General features: G+C 40.4%; 1 protein-coding gene across 3 annotated transcripts in view; it reads left to right on the top strand.

Annotated features, from left to right (window-relative positions):
* The first annotated feature begins 615 nt into the window (after positions 1 to 615).
* inpp4ab (inositol polyphosphate-4-phosphatase type I Ab) overlaps positions 616 to 17,676 on the top strand; it is an 87,862-nt gene continuing 70,801 nt past the window's right edge. For all 3 annotated transcript variants that reach the window (XM_085348330.1, XM_085348329.1, XM_085348328.1), the window contains exon 1: positions 616 to 705. The gene's annotated coding sequence lies outside the window, so the exon portion shown is untranslated. The remainder of the gene's footprint in view (positions 706 to 17,676) is intronic.

Below are 17,676 nucleotides of genomic sequence, written 5' to 3'. Positions count from 1 at the left end.
TAATTATATAATTTTTTTTCTTGCAAAAATGTCACCTTAACACCCAAATACGTACATACGGAATTCAAAACTTTCTTATGATTACCCGTTTGGCTGGTAACATGGACCCAGTCTGATGTAAACTTATTGAATATTGCTGCTGAACTCTCAGCCATTGACTGTATATAAGTTATATAGAGATACAGTCTTTATTTTTTATTTTTTTTATTTTTTTGAAGGCTGCAGTCAAAGCAAATTATTGTAAAAACAAGACAAGTCAACTGTGGAAAAGTAACAAATCAGAAATCCTGTTAACAAATAATATTACAAATTGAAGAGCACTGATGAAGATAAGAGGAAGCATTTCAAGTTAGTCATTCTCTCGGTGAATACAAATCAAAATAAAATACGAGGAGATTAAAAAATACAAACATTAAAATAAATAGCTTTATTATTTCAACGTTTAACAGTTTCTTATTATTAAGGAAGATAATTTCTTAATTTTTGTCAGTCTGTATAAAAAAAATAGTAACGTAAATTGCGTAAAGGTCTGCGTGATGACGCTACCGGCGTGCTGTGCGGAGGGGGCGTGGCCGACGGCTTTGGCTGCTGCAGCCAGAAAGAAGCAGTGAAGGAAACAGTGCGGCAGTTTGAGGACGTTCTCCTGCTAACAGTTTGTGTTTCTGCTCGTTAATCGGATATTTAATCCCGCACGCAGCCGAGCCCGTAAGTAGAGTTTATTTACGGTAAACCTTAATTTAGGTGACGCCGTATTAAGATGTTTTTTGTCGGCTGTTTAGAGCGAATTTCTGCGGATTTTGTCAGTGTTTATAGTGCTGAGTGTAAGTTGGGAAACGGAAGCGTTGGTTTGGTTTCAGTGAAGAAGACAGTTCACAGATAAAACTTGTAACTGACGTCTAACGTCAGACGCAGAGGACATTAACTAAGACAGCACGGGGGGTATAAATGCGCTGAAGTGTTCAATGTTGTACTGACAGGACATATTAAGATGTGTAGGTGGTTTCTTGAGTGTGGCAGGCGGGTCAGAGCGCAGAAACGCTGCTGCCTCTATTACGTAACTTATTGAGGAAAACGATGCGTTTTCCTACAACCCCGTGCCTCTGTGTGTGTGACAGGAGTGTAAACATACACAGTGTCCTGCTATGACACCGCTGGGCGTGCTTACAGCAGTGATGCTGCGGCTCATGCACGCATCAACATGGCCATTTGTTCTCGCGTTACTGCGTGTGGATGCTGGCACATGTGGTCCGCGCACTTTACTGCAGTTTTTTTTCTGCTGGTTTTGAGTTTCAAGGTCAGCTGGACATCGATTTCTGAAGAGCTGATGATGCTCTAGAGGAGGAGGTGGTGGTGGTGGTCGTGGAGGGTGACCTGCCAGGAAATAAGGCCTTCAATGCGAGTGTGTATGAATGGATTTAAATTAGCTTCAATGCTGGTGCCAGATGATGAGCAAATAAGTCTTCCAGCTGGCTTTTGCATCTTTGATTTCAGGCATGTAAAGAGACCCCTAAAAGTTTAGTCTGGTTTATTAAACAGTATATATATATAAACAAATTACAGTATATAGGTTATAATCACACATTTGTGTGGAACAGGTGTTACATTTAGGCAGTTTGAGTGTGTTTTACTTTGCTTTGGTGAAAGTATTACATCCTTCAGGTCTGTCTTAATTCTTCATGTTGTAGTGTCAATAAGGTGCTGGGAACACTCCTTAGAGATTTTGGTCAACGTTACATGATAACATTGCAGAGTTGCAGCACATTTATCGGCTCCACATCTATCAGAAGATGGTGCACTGTCCAGGGACCATGTCAAGGAATGGACATGGTCAGTAAATATACTCAGGTAGGCTGTGGTGTTTAAACGATGCTCAGTTGGTACTAAGGGGCCTAAAGTGTGTCAAGAAAATATCCCCTATACCATGACACCATCAGCAGCAGTCTGAACTGTTGATATGAAGCCATACAGATCCATGCTTTCATGTTGTTTACATCAAATTCTGACTCATCTTTCTAATCTTCTATTGTCCAGTTTTAGCGAGCCTGTGTGAACCATGGCCTCAGCTTCCTGTTGTTATCTGACCGGAGTGGCATACAGTGTGGTCTTCTACTGTTGAGATGCTCTTCTGCATACATTGATTGTAAAAAGTGCATATTTGAGTTACTGTTGCCTTCCTTTCAGGTCAAAGCAGTCTGGCCATTCCCTTGTTGGCCATTCTCTGTAAACCCTGATGATTGTGTGGGAAAATCCCAGCACATCAGCAGTTTCTGATTTACCCAGACAAGCTGCCATGCCACATTCAGTGTCACTTAAATTACCTTTCTTCCACATCCTGATGTGCAGTTGCCATGTGATTGGCTGGTTAAAATTTGTGTGTTAACGAGCAGTTGAACAGCTGTATCCGTCTGGTGAAGTGTTCGCTGAGTTTATATGTAATATTTTAGAAGTCAGGGAGGCTTTGAAACAGTGATTTTTTTTTTAATGATTTCTTACAGTTTTTGTTTACATCTTTGCCTGTGCAGCAGTTAAACCGAGTAATGGAGACAGTAACTAACAGAAAAAGAGGGAATTCTGATTATGACTCAGGATTGGCCACATTTGAGGGTTAACTTCCTCTAAATAAATCCAGTTTATGAGAAAGAAGAGCGGCAAATACACTTGCTTGCTGTTGATCGTTAATTACCTTCGAGTGAAGAGGCTTCGCATGTCAAGTTAAATAAATTTAGTCCCTGAATTTAGAAAGATGGCGTATTGATTCTGTCTGTATTGACAGATTGATGTGATTTGAAGCCATCTGGTCACTGCCCTCCTCTGTCTGTTATATTTGTGTGTGCGCGTGGTGACTCATCAAACTCTCCCACTCAGTGCCGAGCTGGGGGTCAGGCGGCAGCACGTTGATTCATCTTCATCCGCGTCTCCCTCTGCGCTCTCGTCATGTATACAGCGAGCACGTGTGCGGCGGCGGTGGTGGCAGATGTTCTCTGTTGTCTCATTACCCGTCTGTTTTAATACATGCAGGAGGAGAAGTATGTAGCTTACATAATGAGGAGGAGGAGGCCGGTTGGTAATGAGCTGTGTCATCCTCTTCATCAAAATACATCGCTCCATAAACCCTCGATGTTATCAGGTCATGTTAAACACAAAGATGGAAAGACAGTGGAGATGAGCTAGTAGATCCGCTGCCATCAGCATTTTGCTGGGATTCAGGACATAAGCAAAACTGAATAAAACCAAAGAGAAACGTTTCATCACATCTGCTAGTTCTGGTTTCATTTATTGAGATCAGCGACTAATGAGAAGTTACTACACCAATAACTAGACTGTGGGTATCTGCTGATACCAAGCACTGGTCTGATACAAGTGTAAAACTAATTTAAAGTTAAATTAATAATATCTACTTTGAGCAAAGTCTTGAGCCACCTCTCACTTCTTTATATTTTGCTTCCATGGAGCCAGACCTTTCTTTCATTTTTTAAGTGCTCTTGAACAATAGTTCTCCAGGCTTTCTGAAGGTTTTCAAAAGTTTTTTTTCCTTTTTTTTTTGTTAACCCATGTAACACTGACATATGAATCACTTGAGCACAAAAGGCTCCTTACTCAAGGGATGAACCAGTGTTGTGTCTGCACACAACAGACAGCTCAGCAAAGAATCAATTTTAAAATGTATCTTTAGGCACTTTTTTACTATCATCCTGCCACAGAAACACAACATTTGTTTCCATTTCTTTAGTTGAATCTATGAAAATTGCCAAAGATAAGTCCATGGAAAATTCCAAAAAACAAAATAGTATTTATTTTCACAAACATGTTGATTCCCAAAGAGATGTTACTTGAAATTTTTTGCATATCTCAGCATGGTGTGCAGTTTGTCCTTTTAAAAATCAGAGGAAATTGGACAATCGGAGGTCAAAGAAGTGGCAAGCCTAAAAAGAGAACTGTCTACAAGAGATGAACTGTATTTGAAAGTCACGTCTTTAACAGTGAGAAAAAAAAATCCAGCAATCCTGCTTTCAGCCAGTGGTGTCGGAGGTCTGTGTCTAAATTAATGAATTATGAACACAGTAAAGTACCATCATCTGGAAAGCACCTGATTGGCAGTGGCTTCATGTTCCAGCATGACAATGACAAACAAAATAAAGAAATGAGCGGTGACTCGAGACTTTTATACAGTACTGTGTAACGAGACGTTATCTCACAGAGGCACCAACAAATATTCTAAAGGTAATTTAAAGTTACATTTCAGTTTCCCGCAAAGATGTCTTCATGTCTGTTGCAGTTCCAACTGATCAACAGAAACTGAAAGACATGTAAAGCTTTCTTGCAGTAGAGTATACAAACCAAATGTTATTCACATTTAAATACCATGCATGCATGCATGCATACCATGCTTATGTGGCAATTGTACTGACCTTTAATCTCTGATATACAGTTGAACAGGTCTACCTGAAAGTCTGGTGAGTGTAATTTTAACCTGATACGTATCTTATTTTTACCATATCTTACTTCTGTTCAGGAAAAGAAAAGGAAATAATTTTAATTCCAGATTTGCAAGAGTTATTTAGTTTCTTCTACAAATATCTTTTGTGAACAGTTCTTTTTAAACCACAAAGAAAAGTTCTGGTAAGAAATTAACCATATTGTAGTAGACTTAGAGTTTAGATAAAGTCCTTACACGGTAGTGTCTTGCCCAAGGATACTTTAGCATGCAGACTGGCACCAATCATCAGTTTAGCAGATGACCTGTTCTACCGCCTAGCTACAGCTACCCGAGCAAACTTAATAAATAGAATAGAATAGAATAAATAAATAGTTAGTAAAATACAAGGAGACCAGTTCAGATTGATTAAGAGGAATTTGAAAAGTTCTGCTTCAAGCTAGTGTAAAATTGTAATGACGAGTTGGCTATAAAATAGTTTAGATGCTTTGATTTGACCATGTCTGCACTGGTTTTTCAGATGGAAACTGAAAACGAGTGTCACTTGAAACCGGTTCCAAATTTTTCCAAAGAATGAGACTTTTATGTGCTTTTATCAGCTTTATTAATCCATGCAGGTTCTGGCTCATTATATTTTCTGTAACTTATTTCAGTTGAGGTGAAGCCAACAGCAACATGCTGAAACATGAATGAAAACGATCGTCATGCAAATATTTTTTCACCTCCTCCATTTTAAATGTGGGAGAAGGATTTCAGATAATAAAGCAGTTGTATCAACACTGAAAATGTGCGTGGGTATACTTGTTTCCTCATGTAAAACCAGGTTAAGAATCAATAAAGGGACTCGATAAAGAAACACATCAGTAAGCCAATTCGATAATGACTTTGCTATCAATAAAGCCTCTGTCAAATAGAGTAGGAAAAATGTATTCCCGCCACTACAGCTATTATAATATGCAGTTTTGAATGTCCGAATTTGTTGCTTAGTCCTCTGTGATCTAAGTCTTCACCATTGCTTACCCCAGTGGTGTCCAAACCCAGGCATCAAGGGCCGGTGTCCTGCAGGTTCTAGATGTGTCCTTGATCTATCACAGCTGATTTAAATGGCTAAATTATTTCCTCAACATGTCTTGAAGTTCTGCAGAGGCCTGGTAATGAAGTAATCATTTGATTCAGGTGTGTAGACCACTATTATCCTTCTATCAGAACACAAAATATTGATTTATTTGATTGTTCTCTTGAGTCTCTTTCAGGGAACAAAGAAAAATAATCCTTTGAACTTGCGCACCAAAAACATTTTCTCCAAATTAAGTAAGTAAAGTAAGTTTGGAGTTTCTTTTCAGATCCTTTCTAGCTTCTGTCCCTTTAAAAGCCATCTGTTTTCTCATTGGCTGCCCCTCATAAACAGATGGCTTGAATTGCAGGTGGGTGGAGCCAAGATGTCAGCTCTCAGTGACATCAAACAGAGCCTAATGTAAGAAAAGAAAGCATTTGACACTGAGCGCAGAGCAGTCTGAAGCCTGGGGAATGACTGACCTTTACACGTGGTGATCTCATTATGCTTTTAATATGAGAATCCACCATTGTAACCGCACAGGCTTATATTTGACACCATTTTGGAGAGGTGCAGTTTGGGTATGATGGGACACCTCTTGAGGAGATGTTGTTGCTTTTTCTGGCAGAGAAGGTATTAACTGGCTCAGATATTTGGGAAGCAGCGAGCTGGAGACAAATGTTTGCAGACAGGCAGGGAAAATAGGAGGATGCAAACCTTGAGGAATGATATACTGATTTCTCCCTGCAAGACAAATAAGAAATTTATTTAGAATTTCTTTTAAATTTTGATTTGCCCTACTGCTTGTCAGTGCGGTCTAGTCTTTGTGAACTATGTTTGCAGATGACATCGTTATCCATAGTGGGTGTGTAAAGGAGGAGGAGGAGGAGAGTCCAGAGTCGCAATGAGGGTGCTACACCAGAAGCCTCCTTCTGATCGCTTTAGTTGCTAGCAACCAGTTGGCGTGATGAGTCCTTCCTTTCACTGAATGTTTAAGAAACTAAAGCCCTGAGTGTTGATTTTAGAAAGTTCTCTTTTCTTGCTCATCACCCACTTTTATTAAAACTGCTGATATTGGGATTGTGGAGAGTTATAAGTAAGTAGGTAAAATGTATTTATATAGTGCTTTTCACAGCTAAAAATCACAAAGTGCTTTACAACACAAGAAATGGAAATATAAAACAATGTAAAACAATAAAAACAACATAAGAGGAAATTAATCAAATGCTTTTCTAAATAAAAATTTCTTCAGCTGTTTTTTAAACTGTGGTGCCACTGCCTGAAAGGCCCGATCACCACGAGTTCTAAAACGAGTGCACGGTACCACCAGCAGTCTCTGATCTAATGACTTTAAAGCTCGAGAAGATGAATTTGGTTTCAGCAGGTCAGATAAATATTGGGGAGCTTGACCATGTAGGGCCCTAAAGGTTAGAACTTAAATTTTAAAATGAAACCTAAAACTTACAGGCAACCAGTGAAGGGAGGCTAAAACTGGAGTAATATGAGATCTTCTCTTGGTGCCTGTTAAGAGACGTGCTGCAGCATTCTGCACAGTCTGAAGATGATTTAAGGCTGATTTGTTGACCATTACAGTAGTCTAAATGGGAGGAAATAAAAGCATGAATAATCGTCTCAAGGTCAGGCTTTGACACCATTAGTCTGAGTTTTGAAATATTCCTTAAATGATAAAAACAGTTTTGGACCAGCTGCTTAGAATGCTGCTCGAGCGACATCGAGCTGTCAAATATGACACCGAGGTTTCTGAGGCTCGATTTTACATAAGGGTCTAAGAAGCTGATATGCTGCCTAATTTCTGAGGCCATGTTGTCTGGAGCAATAATTAGAGTTTCTGTTTTATCAGAGTTTAGTTGGAGGAAATTGTCATTTAACCATTGGTTGATTTCTGTCTGTTGCTCTTATTGTAATTATAACTTTAATATTATTGTTTTGTTTACTCTTATTGTTGCCTGCTCCTAAACTAATTTCCCCTTGTGGGACAATAAAGAATTTTAAATTCAATTGAAATTGAAATTCTGCAGCACGGTGGCACGGTGGTTAGCACTGTTGCCGCACAGCAAGAAGGTCCTGAGTTCAATTCCACCATCAGGCCGGGGTCTTTCTGTGTGGAGTTTGCATGTTCTCCCCGTGTTTGCGTGGGTTCTCTCCGGGTACTCCGGCTTCCTCCCACCGTCCAAAGACATGCAGCTTGTGGGGATAGGTTAATTGGATAATCCAAATTGCCACTAGGTGTGAATGTGCGAGTGAATGTGAGTGTGAATGGTTGTCTGTAGGGCTGCTCAATTAATCGAATTTTAATCACGATTACGATCTGGGCTTTCAACGATCATTAAAAATGACTGAGCCGATTATTAGCCCCTCCCTAATTTATCCGCGACACCTTAAAGGCCGGTCCGTGAAAATATTGTCGGGCATAAACCGGTCCTTGGCGCAAAAAAGGTTGGAGACCGCTGATTAAGAGGACCCGAGGGAAGCTCGGAAAGCTAAGCAGAAGTTATTTGGAGAGGAGAGTGACTGCCGTTGGTTGAAAAGAGAGTTTAAAAAAAAAACTTCAGTGGTGTTGCACACTATTTTATATTATTTTTTTAAAGTCATTGTTAACCCTTTAAAGCCGGTCAGAGCAGCACGCTCCGTTTTGCGTAACTATTTTTAAATCCCTGTAGAACCTGAACTGTGTAAGCTAGCGCAATAATTTGTTTTGCATATGAAACCGGAGGAGTTGTACTTACATCTGATGCCATCAGCTTGTCCTCGGTCACGGTTTCGTTCCACATATAGCTTTGCAAAAATTGCATAAAAAGCGCTTGCAGGAACAAAAACATAATATTCCAGAAACACGCTTTGCCGATCCTATCAGCTGTTCGTAACACTTCCCACAGTGAAATGATGCACATGCTGTTTTCTTTGCAAATTTGCATCATAGGATTGTTTTTTGTTTTTCCTGCAGTATATAAAAATTGCTGTATCTCCAAAATAAAACAATGAAGACACTCAAAATAAATTTCCTGTGGTGGGAAACTATTTTTTGCAACTTTATTGTATTTAAAGTTTTGAGGGATAAACCTCTTAAATTTCTCCAAGTAGAAATATATGTAAACAAAACAAAAGCGATTTTCAATTTTTTTTGTAGTTTATTGCACTTTTTTGCAATTTATGTAATTACTATGGACTTAATGCATACATATTATTAAAATATGGGCTATAACAGTTGTATTGATGTATAGCAACTTGAAATGCTCCCACAAATGGCACTACAGCATGTAAAAAAAATAATATAAGCTCTGGTGGACTTGGTTCTATAGTAGGTCTTAACGGGTTAAATAAATATCGTCAAATAATCGTGATCTCAATTTCAGTGAAAAATAATCGTGATTATCATTTTTGCCATAATCGAGCAGCCCTAGTTGTCTGTCCCTATGTGTTAGCCCTGCGACAGACTGGCGACCTGTCCAGGGTGTACCCTGCCTCTCTCCCTATGACAGCTGGGATAGGCTCCAGCGCCCCCCGCGACCCTGAAAAGGATAAGCGGAAGCGAATGGATGGATGGATGGATGAAATTGAAATTGATTGCTGCTAGGCCTGCCACAAATGATTATTTTGATAGTCGACTAGTCACCGATTATTTTTGCGATTAGTCGACTAATCAGATTCTGCATCCATTGGGAGTAAAACGTACAGCTTATTGCACCAGCATGCATCTGCTCTTATATAACTATCATTAGCTCACAGCTTTAAGTGTTTAAGGTATGTGCTAACTAAAAATAAAGACAAGATGATAGTTTATTAAATTTTAATGAAATTTGCAGATTGTTTCGGTGAAGTTTAATAAACTCCTTGCTATCTAAAATATAACGGGACATCGGAGTATATTCTTGAGCATCTCACACTCCTGATGATCAGTTGTCTGCTTGACGTTTATTCAGCTGTGTAAAAACTATAACTTTCATCTCAGCCAAACCGATTTACTCAGGAACAAATAAAATACTGAAACGGGCTCTAGTGAGCCTTGAACCCCGGCTATCGAGCTAGTGGGTAACAGACGTCTCCGAAAACGTCGGAACGCTTTTGAAAATATGTGGTGTCTTGATAAACTGAGCAGATATTTGAAGTTTACACAGTTACATTCTTGCCCGAAAATATGTTAAACGTTTATTTTGTGACCCAGAAAGAATGATAAGAGTAATATTAAAACTAACTAGCTGCCGCCATTGTTGGAAACTGAGCTGGGCTGCGCTGTGAATTCTGGAATAGGTTGGGCCACGAAGTATACACCCGACGCATCCTTCAAATCTAGAAAAATGAAGGACGCATTTGTCAGCCCCATTTTTCGGAGTCTTCGAATTTGCACAGTCTTTGTCGTGTCGCTGTAACGTAATCGGCCTACAAATACGAGCACAGGAGGATGCGGTTCCTGAATTTGGACACAGCTACGATACCGGACACTGCTTCTTCTTCTTCAGGGTTTAACGGCAGCTGGCATCCTTGTGCATGCAGTGCTGCCATCTTCTGTTTCAGTCCGTTATTACACAATTAAATCCTACTACTTATTTCTGCGTCTTTCAGGATCTTACAAAGCTTCAAATGATGCGTCGACTATTAAATTAGTCGTTGACGATTTTAATAGTCGACATAATCGTGACTAGTCGACTAATTGTGGCAGCCCTAATTGCTGCTGTCACTCTTAGTTTGTATGAAAGATGCAGACTTGTCTGCAAACACTCAACTACTTGCAGAGGAGAACTCAAACTGGTGTAAACTGGAGATGGGGCCTCAGTGCTGCATTTAACACATTAAAAGGGCCCTGATGTTGGAAGGTGAATGTTCTTCATTTCTGGTTTGTGTTGCACTTGTTGCAGTTGACAAATGTTTGCAGACAAGTTGGCGTCTACCATGCAAACTATGGCTAACTGCAGCAGTCTGCTAGCAACCAATTTCAAGGATGTTTTTGTGCAGCACCCACTTTACCTCACATCCAATTTCAACCATTGACTGCCAGGAACCCCAGGGAGCCCCTTGCCAAACGGTAATACACATTTTTCCTTAGCAACTAGTAGTTGCCTGGTGGTTGCTGACTGGGCCGTACTCTTTTGTGACCGGGGCCTAACAACACTTCTTAGATGAGGATGATGAATTTGTGAAGTGTACTGTTGCTGTCTGCTTGTGTCTTGTTTGTAAATGATTTGAAAGAAAATCAAATGTGCAGTGATATGTAGAGGGAAAGGAAGAATTCTAGCGAGGAAGGAGGTAGGATAATATAAGCAATGCTGTGTTTTTGGTATATACAGTTGTCCATATGTGTCTGCGGGGAAGTGAAATCTTAGTCTTAAAGGGTGACTATGACCTTTATTTAAAAGGCATTGAGGTGAGTAACCAGTCAGGATGTTGGCATATCTTACTTTATTGGCTTCTTTACTACCCCCTTCCTCCAACACCCAGCCTATTGATATTATTTTTGCCTACAGCAGCCTTAGTGCTCCGTGTTGCCGCCTTCATCATGGTGACATTTTTTTGTGTCATTGTGATGATTCATTATTAGTGACTTACTTCTCCTTCGCACCAGATAAGGTCACGTAGAACTGTTTATTAGCGGTTTTTCTTTCCACCCTTATGAGCAAAATAAATTTTTCCTGCACATGCAAGCACTGAAGCATTTCACTTTTCACACGACTCAAGGGACAAGACGGTGAAATAAAGCCAGCAGTCTGAGTATCAGTTTTCACAATTAGAGCCGTGGAAAGTTTTATTTTCTAGTAATTGTAAGTCAGCTTCACCACATAGAGATTTTACGTTAGATAACTGTTGCTTTCATGGCTGAAGTGTGACTGGTAGTTTTACTGTGTCATTACTAGGGGTGCAACGATATTCGTATCGATATTGAACCGTTCGATACAGTACTTTCGGTTCGGTACGCATATGTATCGAACAATACAACATTTGTAATTTATTTTATCAACTTTCCTTCTGACGATGCTGTCTGTGTGGAGCGCTCAGTGGATCTGCGCTCGACAGTGCAGCCTAGGCGGAGTAGTCGAACGCAGATTCACTGAGCGCTCCACACAGACAGCATAGTCAGAAGGAAGAGCGCAGGGCAAGCTAGCGTGACAGAAGTTAAGCTCTCCTTGCAACATGGCAAATTGAACCTCCCCCACCCTCATTCAGATCTGGCGTTTGGAATTATTTTGGTTTTCATGTGACGTATGACCCTGAAGGTAAGCGCTCATGGACTAAAGTAAAACAGTATGTTGGATGTGCCGTGCAATGCTCAATTACATGGGTGGGAGCTAGCGTGTTAGCGCAGTTAGCTTGTTAACGTGTTGGCTGTCTAGCCCCATGCACGGGGCTATCAGGGGTAGCTTGTTAACGGAGATTTGCCGTGTTGTGGCGTTAAGGTCATTTTAACGAGGTTAACCTGAAAGCACTAGTGGGAACACAACGAATATGACTGCACATTTACACCAATATCATCCTAGTGCAAAGACAAAAACAACAAGCATGCATGCTACAAACTTTACCCGAGTCATTTAGAGAGCCGTTAGCACAGGATTCGCCTTATGGGGACCTGATATGTTTAATATGTTGCTGAGAATATAGCCCAGAAGAAGCGGATAGTATAGCTTTTATTTTGGAAAGAGACATTTCTCTGTAATAAACTCTCTTTTCCAAAGATGAGTGATTCCTCAATAAGATACAGGGCTCGCAAAATCGCTAGCCCGACGTCCCGGGGCTAGCGATTTTTCCAGTCGGGCTACCAAAATCTATCTCTGCCCTGCCCGTCGGCCTATCGTAGGAAGGAAAAATATATGTCAATGCTTTTGCATTCTTTCGGAAATGTAGCTGGGTAATTATGTCATTGGCATCGGTGAGCCACTGTCAATATGTGACATATTGAAATCGCGTTTGAATTTGCGCTTGTTTTTTGCTTTCACTTTGCAATCGCGCGAACTGTGTATAGAGAGCGACAGCACTGATCTGTGAGTGATGATAATTTGTGCACCAATTCCTCTGACATTGTCTTATTAATCGTTAGCTTACTATGCAAACATGACAAGTGAAATCTCCCGCAGCTTAAACATGTGAGAGGTTGATCGCGCAGAGAATCGCTGAGCTTATGTGAGTGCGTGTGTAAAAGCAGCAGGATTTATTTCAGTTCTGCTGAGCCAAATAAGACAGGTCAGGGTGAAGAAGTGACAGCCAAAGAAAAGCTTACCACAAAATGGAGAAGTTATGACAAATCAGACTATAAGGCAAAAAGAAAGTGCAGCTTTATGGTTTCATGGACAAAATAATTTCTGTGGCTGCAATATGACGAGCTAAATAACCAGGGCTGCACATAAGTGGTCCACAGGTGCGCATTCGCTGTCAAAATAAAAAACACGCACAAGGGTTAGGGTTAAATTTAAAAACTGTACTTTTGAGTTAAAATATATATTTATAATTTTAATAAATGACAAATTAAAAAGGCATGAACATTTTATTTTGTATCGAAAAAATATCGAACCGTGACACCAAAGTATCGAACCGAACCATGAATTTTGTGTATTGTTGCACCCCTAGTCATTACAAACATACTTAGTAAGTAGATAAAGGGTCGTGACTGAGAAAAGGATGAAGAATAGTTAGCAAAAAACAAAAGGTGGTTTCAAAACTCCCTGATGTTTGTGCCCACATGATGAATTTAACCCCTGGAGGGTCCTAGAAAAATGCATACACTATTGGGCTTAGAGCCACAAATCGACCTAAGACCCTCCAGGGGTTAATGGCAGTTCAGTCTCTGAATTCATGTTAAAATCTTATTTTAAGCCACAATTAGAGCACAAGCCAACTTAAAAAGACTGAGTTTTGACAACTTTTAAGGACAAAGAAAAAACATGGATTTGCTGCTTTTTAGTAATGACAAATGCCACCATCCTGGTGTTGTAGTGCTGTCAAATGTGCCAAATATCACATTTGATTTTGTGTATTGTATTTTTTAGATGGGTTTTTAAAAGACAGAATTGATCTTGAGTCTCACTTTGTGAACAAAGCACAGCAGAATGGCCCTTAATAGATTTGTTGACCTGTCCCTTTCCCCAAAGAGCCAGTCTACAGCAGAATTTGGGAATGGTGTATCGAATGCCAACTTAATATAAAATAGTTCACAGTATGTAAAATCTCACCACTAGATCTCAGTTGATTGGAGATTGCAGTCGACTGAGTTGTTTTCTTTCCACTCCGAGTTTAAGTTCATAATCTATGGTGGTCAGTGTAGGACTAACAACTCTGGCTGCCGCAGCTTACCATGTGAGTTCACATCTATGTACTTCGGAGGAGGCTGTAAAACTTTGTGGAAGGAGTCTAATACAAGTTTATGAGTTGGTGAAGCTCACTAATGTCTGATGACAGCAATATGGAGATGGATTTTTGAGGATTTCTTAAACGTTACTGTTGGTAAGCGTGGATGTTTTTGCTGCTGTTAGCCTCTGTTACCTGCTGTTAGCCTGCATTAGTGAAACTTTGCTTTGAAGTGGATTTAACATTGTTGGACTTGGACACTTGGTGAATAAACTCTCATACTATGAGAAAATGTAATCAAACTGTTTATCAGAGGGAAATGTTAGGACACTGGAGCCTCACATTAGTTGATATCATGTTCGCTGATAACCAGCTGCTGTTGTTTAGCCAGCTTTTTCTCAGCTGTCTGGAGATGTGAGGGTCGCATTTCTAATCTGCTGACAGTAATTAACTGCGTCAATATTGTGAGTAAATGAGCATGTTTAAGCACATTATCATGTGTTAGAGCCCTGACTTCAGTTGAGGAGATGAGGCTTGAAGTAAAGTGGATTGAAAGAGGTGGCGATGTGGGAGGAGAGAGAGCAGTGGTAGAGGAGGGGATAGATATAATGAGAAAGAGACGATGATGATAATATACAAGTACAAATTTAAATGGTCATATATAGTTGGAAGGAGCTACTTGTTTCTTTCCAGAGAACCTTAAAAAGAGACTGGATGGGTCACGTGCAGGACATGCTTAAAAAGTCAAATTTGTTTTGATGTCTTTGTCACAATTTATAAAAGTCATGGCTGCCTGCTGACGCCTTTCAACAGGCATTACCACAGTGGCTGCAGATTGGCAGGTGTTAGATACACACCCAGTGTTTGTAGTATTTTGCAGCATTGCTGTATTAAACAATAGTTAGGTCATTTCCTTTTGAAGCGGCGGAGCTTGCAGATGTTTTAAGAGCCCTGTGTTGTGTTTGTTGGCTTAAGGCTTCTGTTCTTCATCAGCAAGTCTTCAGTGATTACTTCCTTTATGGTGCAGGAACCAGTGCTTACAGTTTCCATCAAAGAGAGACTCGCAAGTTGACACTGCCAGCTCGCTTCTGCTTTCATTGTCTTCTAGTCTTCCAAAGCTGAAGACACTTCTTTTCTGCATCTTTTTGTGTTGCAGCATAATCCTGAGCAGAAAAGACCTCCGCGGCTTCACTGGTTCACGTTTGAAAGCCCTACAGTATTCAGTAACCCTTTGTGTGTTTATTTAATGTCCGGAACTGTACTCGTCTTACGTTTATGCTGGAAAAGCCATCATCAGGTATTGTTTGAATCGTGGCTGTTAAGGAAATATCCCTGACAAGTCAGTATCCAATGTGTCTAAACAGAGGTTTTCACCTGTCAACATGTGACTGCCAACTTTCTCTTCACTGGTGAACTGAGTGGTTTGTGTGCTGTTTTACTTCTGTGGTTGTTTCATTTCATTAAAGAGCTGTGTGATGGTTGGTTTAAACAAGTCAGGCTTCACTATATTTAATCCTATGTCTACAAACCCAACCTTTATGTTCTAAAAAGGTCTAAAAGACCTTCAGGAGATATTTGTTAGTCAGAATCTGAAGTGTAGGAAGACTAGTATATCAGCTCTTAAGTGTCATCAGGGGGCCAGACTTAGAGCTGCTGCTGCTGTGGGCCAGATTGTTTAAAGACACTTCCTGAAACAGCAGAAGGAAGTGGGTGCTGGCTCAAGCCAGAAGCAGTTTCACACTACAAAACACAGAGTGAGGCTTTGACTCTCCTTTCATACTCAACATCCCTCTCTGTCAGCTCATATATTCCAGGACGTTTTCAGCAAATATCAGAAACGTGATTAACAGATGTACACGTCAGCTTGTTGTTGTTGTCTGGGTTTCTTTGGCTCGTAGGGCTGAGGAGAAGTCGTGACATTTGCAGCTTTTTCGAGCCAGAGTTGAGCTCGATTGAAGTGAGAAATGGATGGTGAGGGTGATGAGGCTGAGAGGGAGGGGGAGAAAGTGGGTGTACTCTGAGGTCGTGGGCAATGCTCATTTTCATGTGAAAGGGCTACAGCTGCTCTGTCGCTCTGAAGAAATTATTCATGCTTTATTCTAATGCCGATCCCAGAGGACACACGGACACACACGGACACACACACACACACACACACACACACACACACACACACACACACACACACACACACAGAGGGGTAACTGTTATCGGCTCATGGGTGCAAATGTTGACGACTGATCTGCTGCTACTGCTGCTGCTGCGTCATTTTTATTTTCCAGCTTTGCTTCAGTGGTTGAAAATGAACAGCAAGAGCAACTGCTAACCCAACCCTGACTGTGGGTTCATTTAAGAGTTCCGTATGTGAGAGGGACACATCGCAGATCAGCTCTAAAACCCTGACCTTCTGCTGCCATTTTTCAGATTGTAATATGTGCCTGGAACATCGTCCTCACTGACCCCAGATCAGATTACTTCCTCTTTCCTGTTTTCCCATCAGCAGACTGTGAGTAGGCAACAAATATCAGAGAGACCACAGACCTAAACCACTAGAACCAACGAGCATGGCACCTGTGGCTTGAACTATAAAGCAGGATATATATATCCAGGATATGTTCCTACTTTCTGGTTTCACTTTAGGGCTTTATACAGTGAGCAAAATACAAAACACAAAAATCTGCTGTAAAAAATGCACATAAATTGACAAGAAGAGGAAGAAACTGAGATGCTGGGTTCATCCGATTCTCACAAGCAAGGAAGAGTTTGTTTTGATCCTGGACCCGCTTTCCTACATATTTAATTAACCGAATTTCCCAGAGGAACCCACCCGAGGGATTAATAAAGTTTTATCTTATCTTAATTTTACGTTCTAGCTCCGTGTTTCACGTAAAATAGTTTCATTTTACTGAAAAATATTTTTAGCGCACTAAATATTCGCATATAAAAGACTTTACTGTGACACTGGAATTCAGCAGGGGTGTGCGGCTCTATCAACAATCGTTTAGTATCGATACTATGTCGGTATTGGTATCGATACTTGTGTGGTAAGTTCGATATTTTGTCTTTGTCTTAATTTTCGTGTGTAAATTGATAATGATTCATCTCATAAATCATGACACACTACATAAGTTGCCTTTGTTTGTGGAAAGTATCGGTACTGGTATTGGTAACGGCAGTATTGACCCTGTATTTACTTGGTAGCAGATAGAAAATTTGCAGTGTCGCACAGCAGTGTAGGTTAAGGTGTTGCACAAACGTGGTTATCAGCTTCACAGGTCAGCCAGGGTTTTGTAAGTTTAGCTACGAGAGGTGGTGGTGGCACAGAAAGGTTTGGAGAGGTTAAAAACACTTAAATACAAGGCGACACAGCTGCTGCAGTGCTGCGCGAGTGCTTGTTCAGTAGTGTAGGATTTTATATTAAAAGTAAATCATGAAAGAAAACCTGAACAGCATTTTATTGTTAATAGCAAATTATACAAAAACATTATATCCAGACATTCAGCACGAGCCAAATGTAAGCTCAAACGTATCCTAGGTGGTCTTTTTTCCTGGGATTTTAAGACCTAAGTTTAGCTCCACCTTATCTTGGCTTGAGCTTTTTAACAGTCCGGTTAAACCCCGCTTTTCCACCATTTAATTCACAGTTTCCTCTTTCTGTGCTGCTATCAAGTGCTGGGTGGAGTCTTTTGTTTACTTTTCAACAGCTGCTAATATTTCCTGTATGCGTGCCTTCATCGCCTCAATGGCCTTTTTTTGTTGTTGTTGTTGCCTCCAGCTGTGAAACAAGTTTGTTACGGTCATCATCAGATTGCTTTCAGTTGTTCTTTAAAAGCTTTGTTGAAACAGCTTTCTTTTTAGTTACTAGATAGCAGACATGGGAATAACCAGACACCCATGC

The sequence above is a fragment of the Diplotaxodon limnothrissa genome, linkage group LG23, assembly GCF_057381915.1.
Source record: "Diplotaxodon limnothrissa isolate DT_005_m linkage group LG23, D_limnothrissa_male_GT1.1, whole genome shotgun sequence".
Taxonomy (NCBI): domain Eukaryota; kingdom Metazoa; phylum Chordata; class Actinopteri; order Cichliformes; family Cichlidae; genus Diplotaxodon; species Diplotaxodon limnothrissa.
This window is presented reverse-complemented; position numbering and strand designations above follow the sequence as displayed.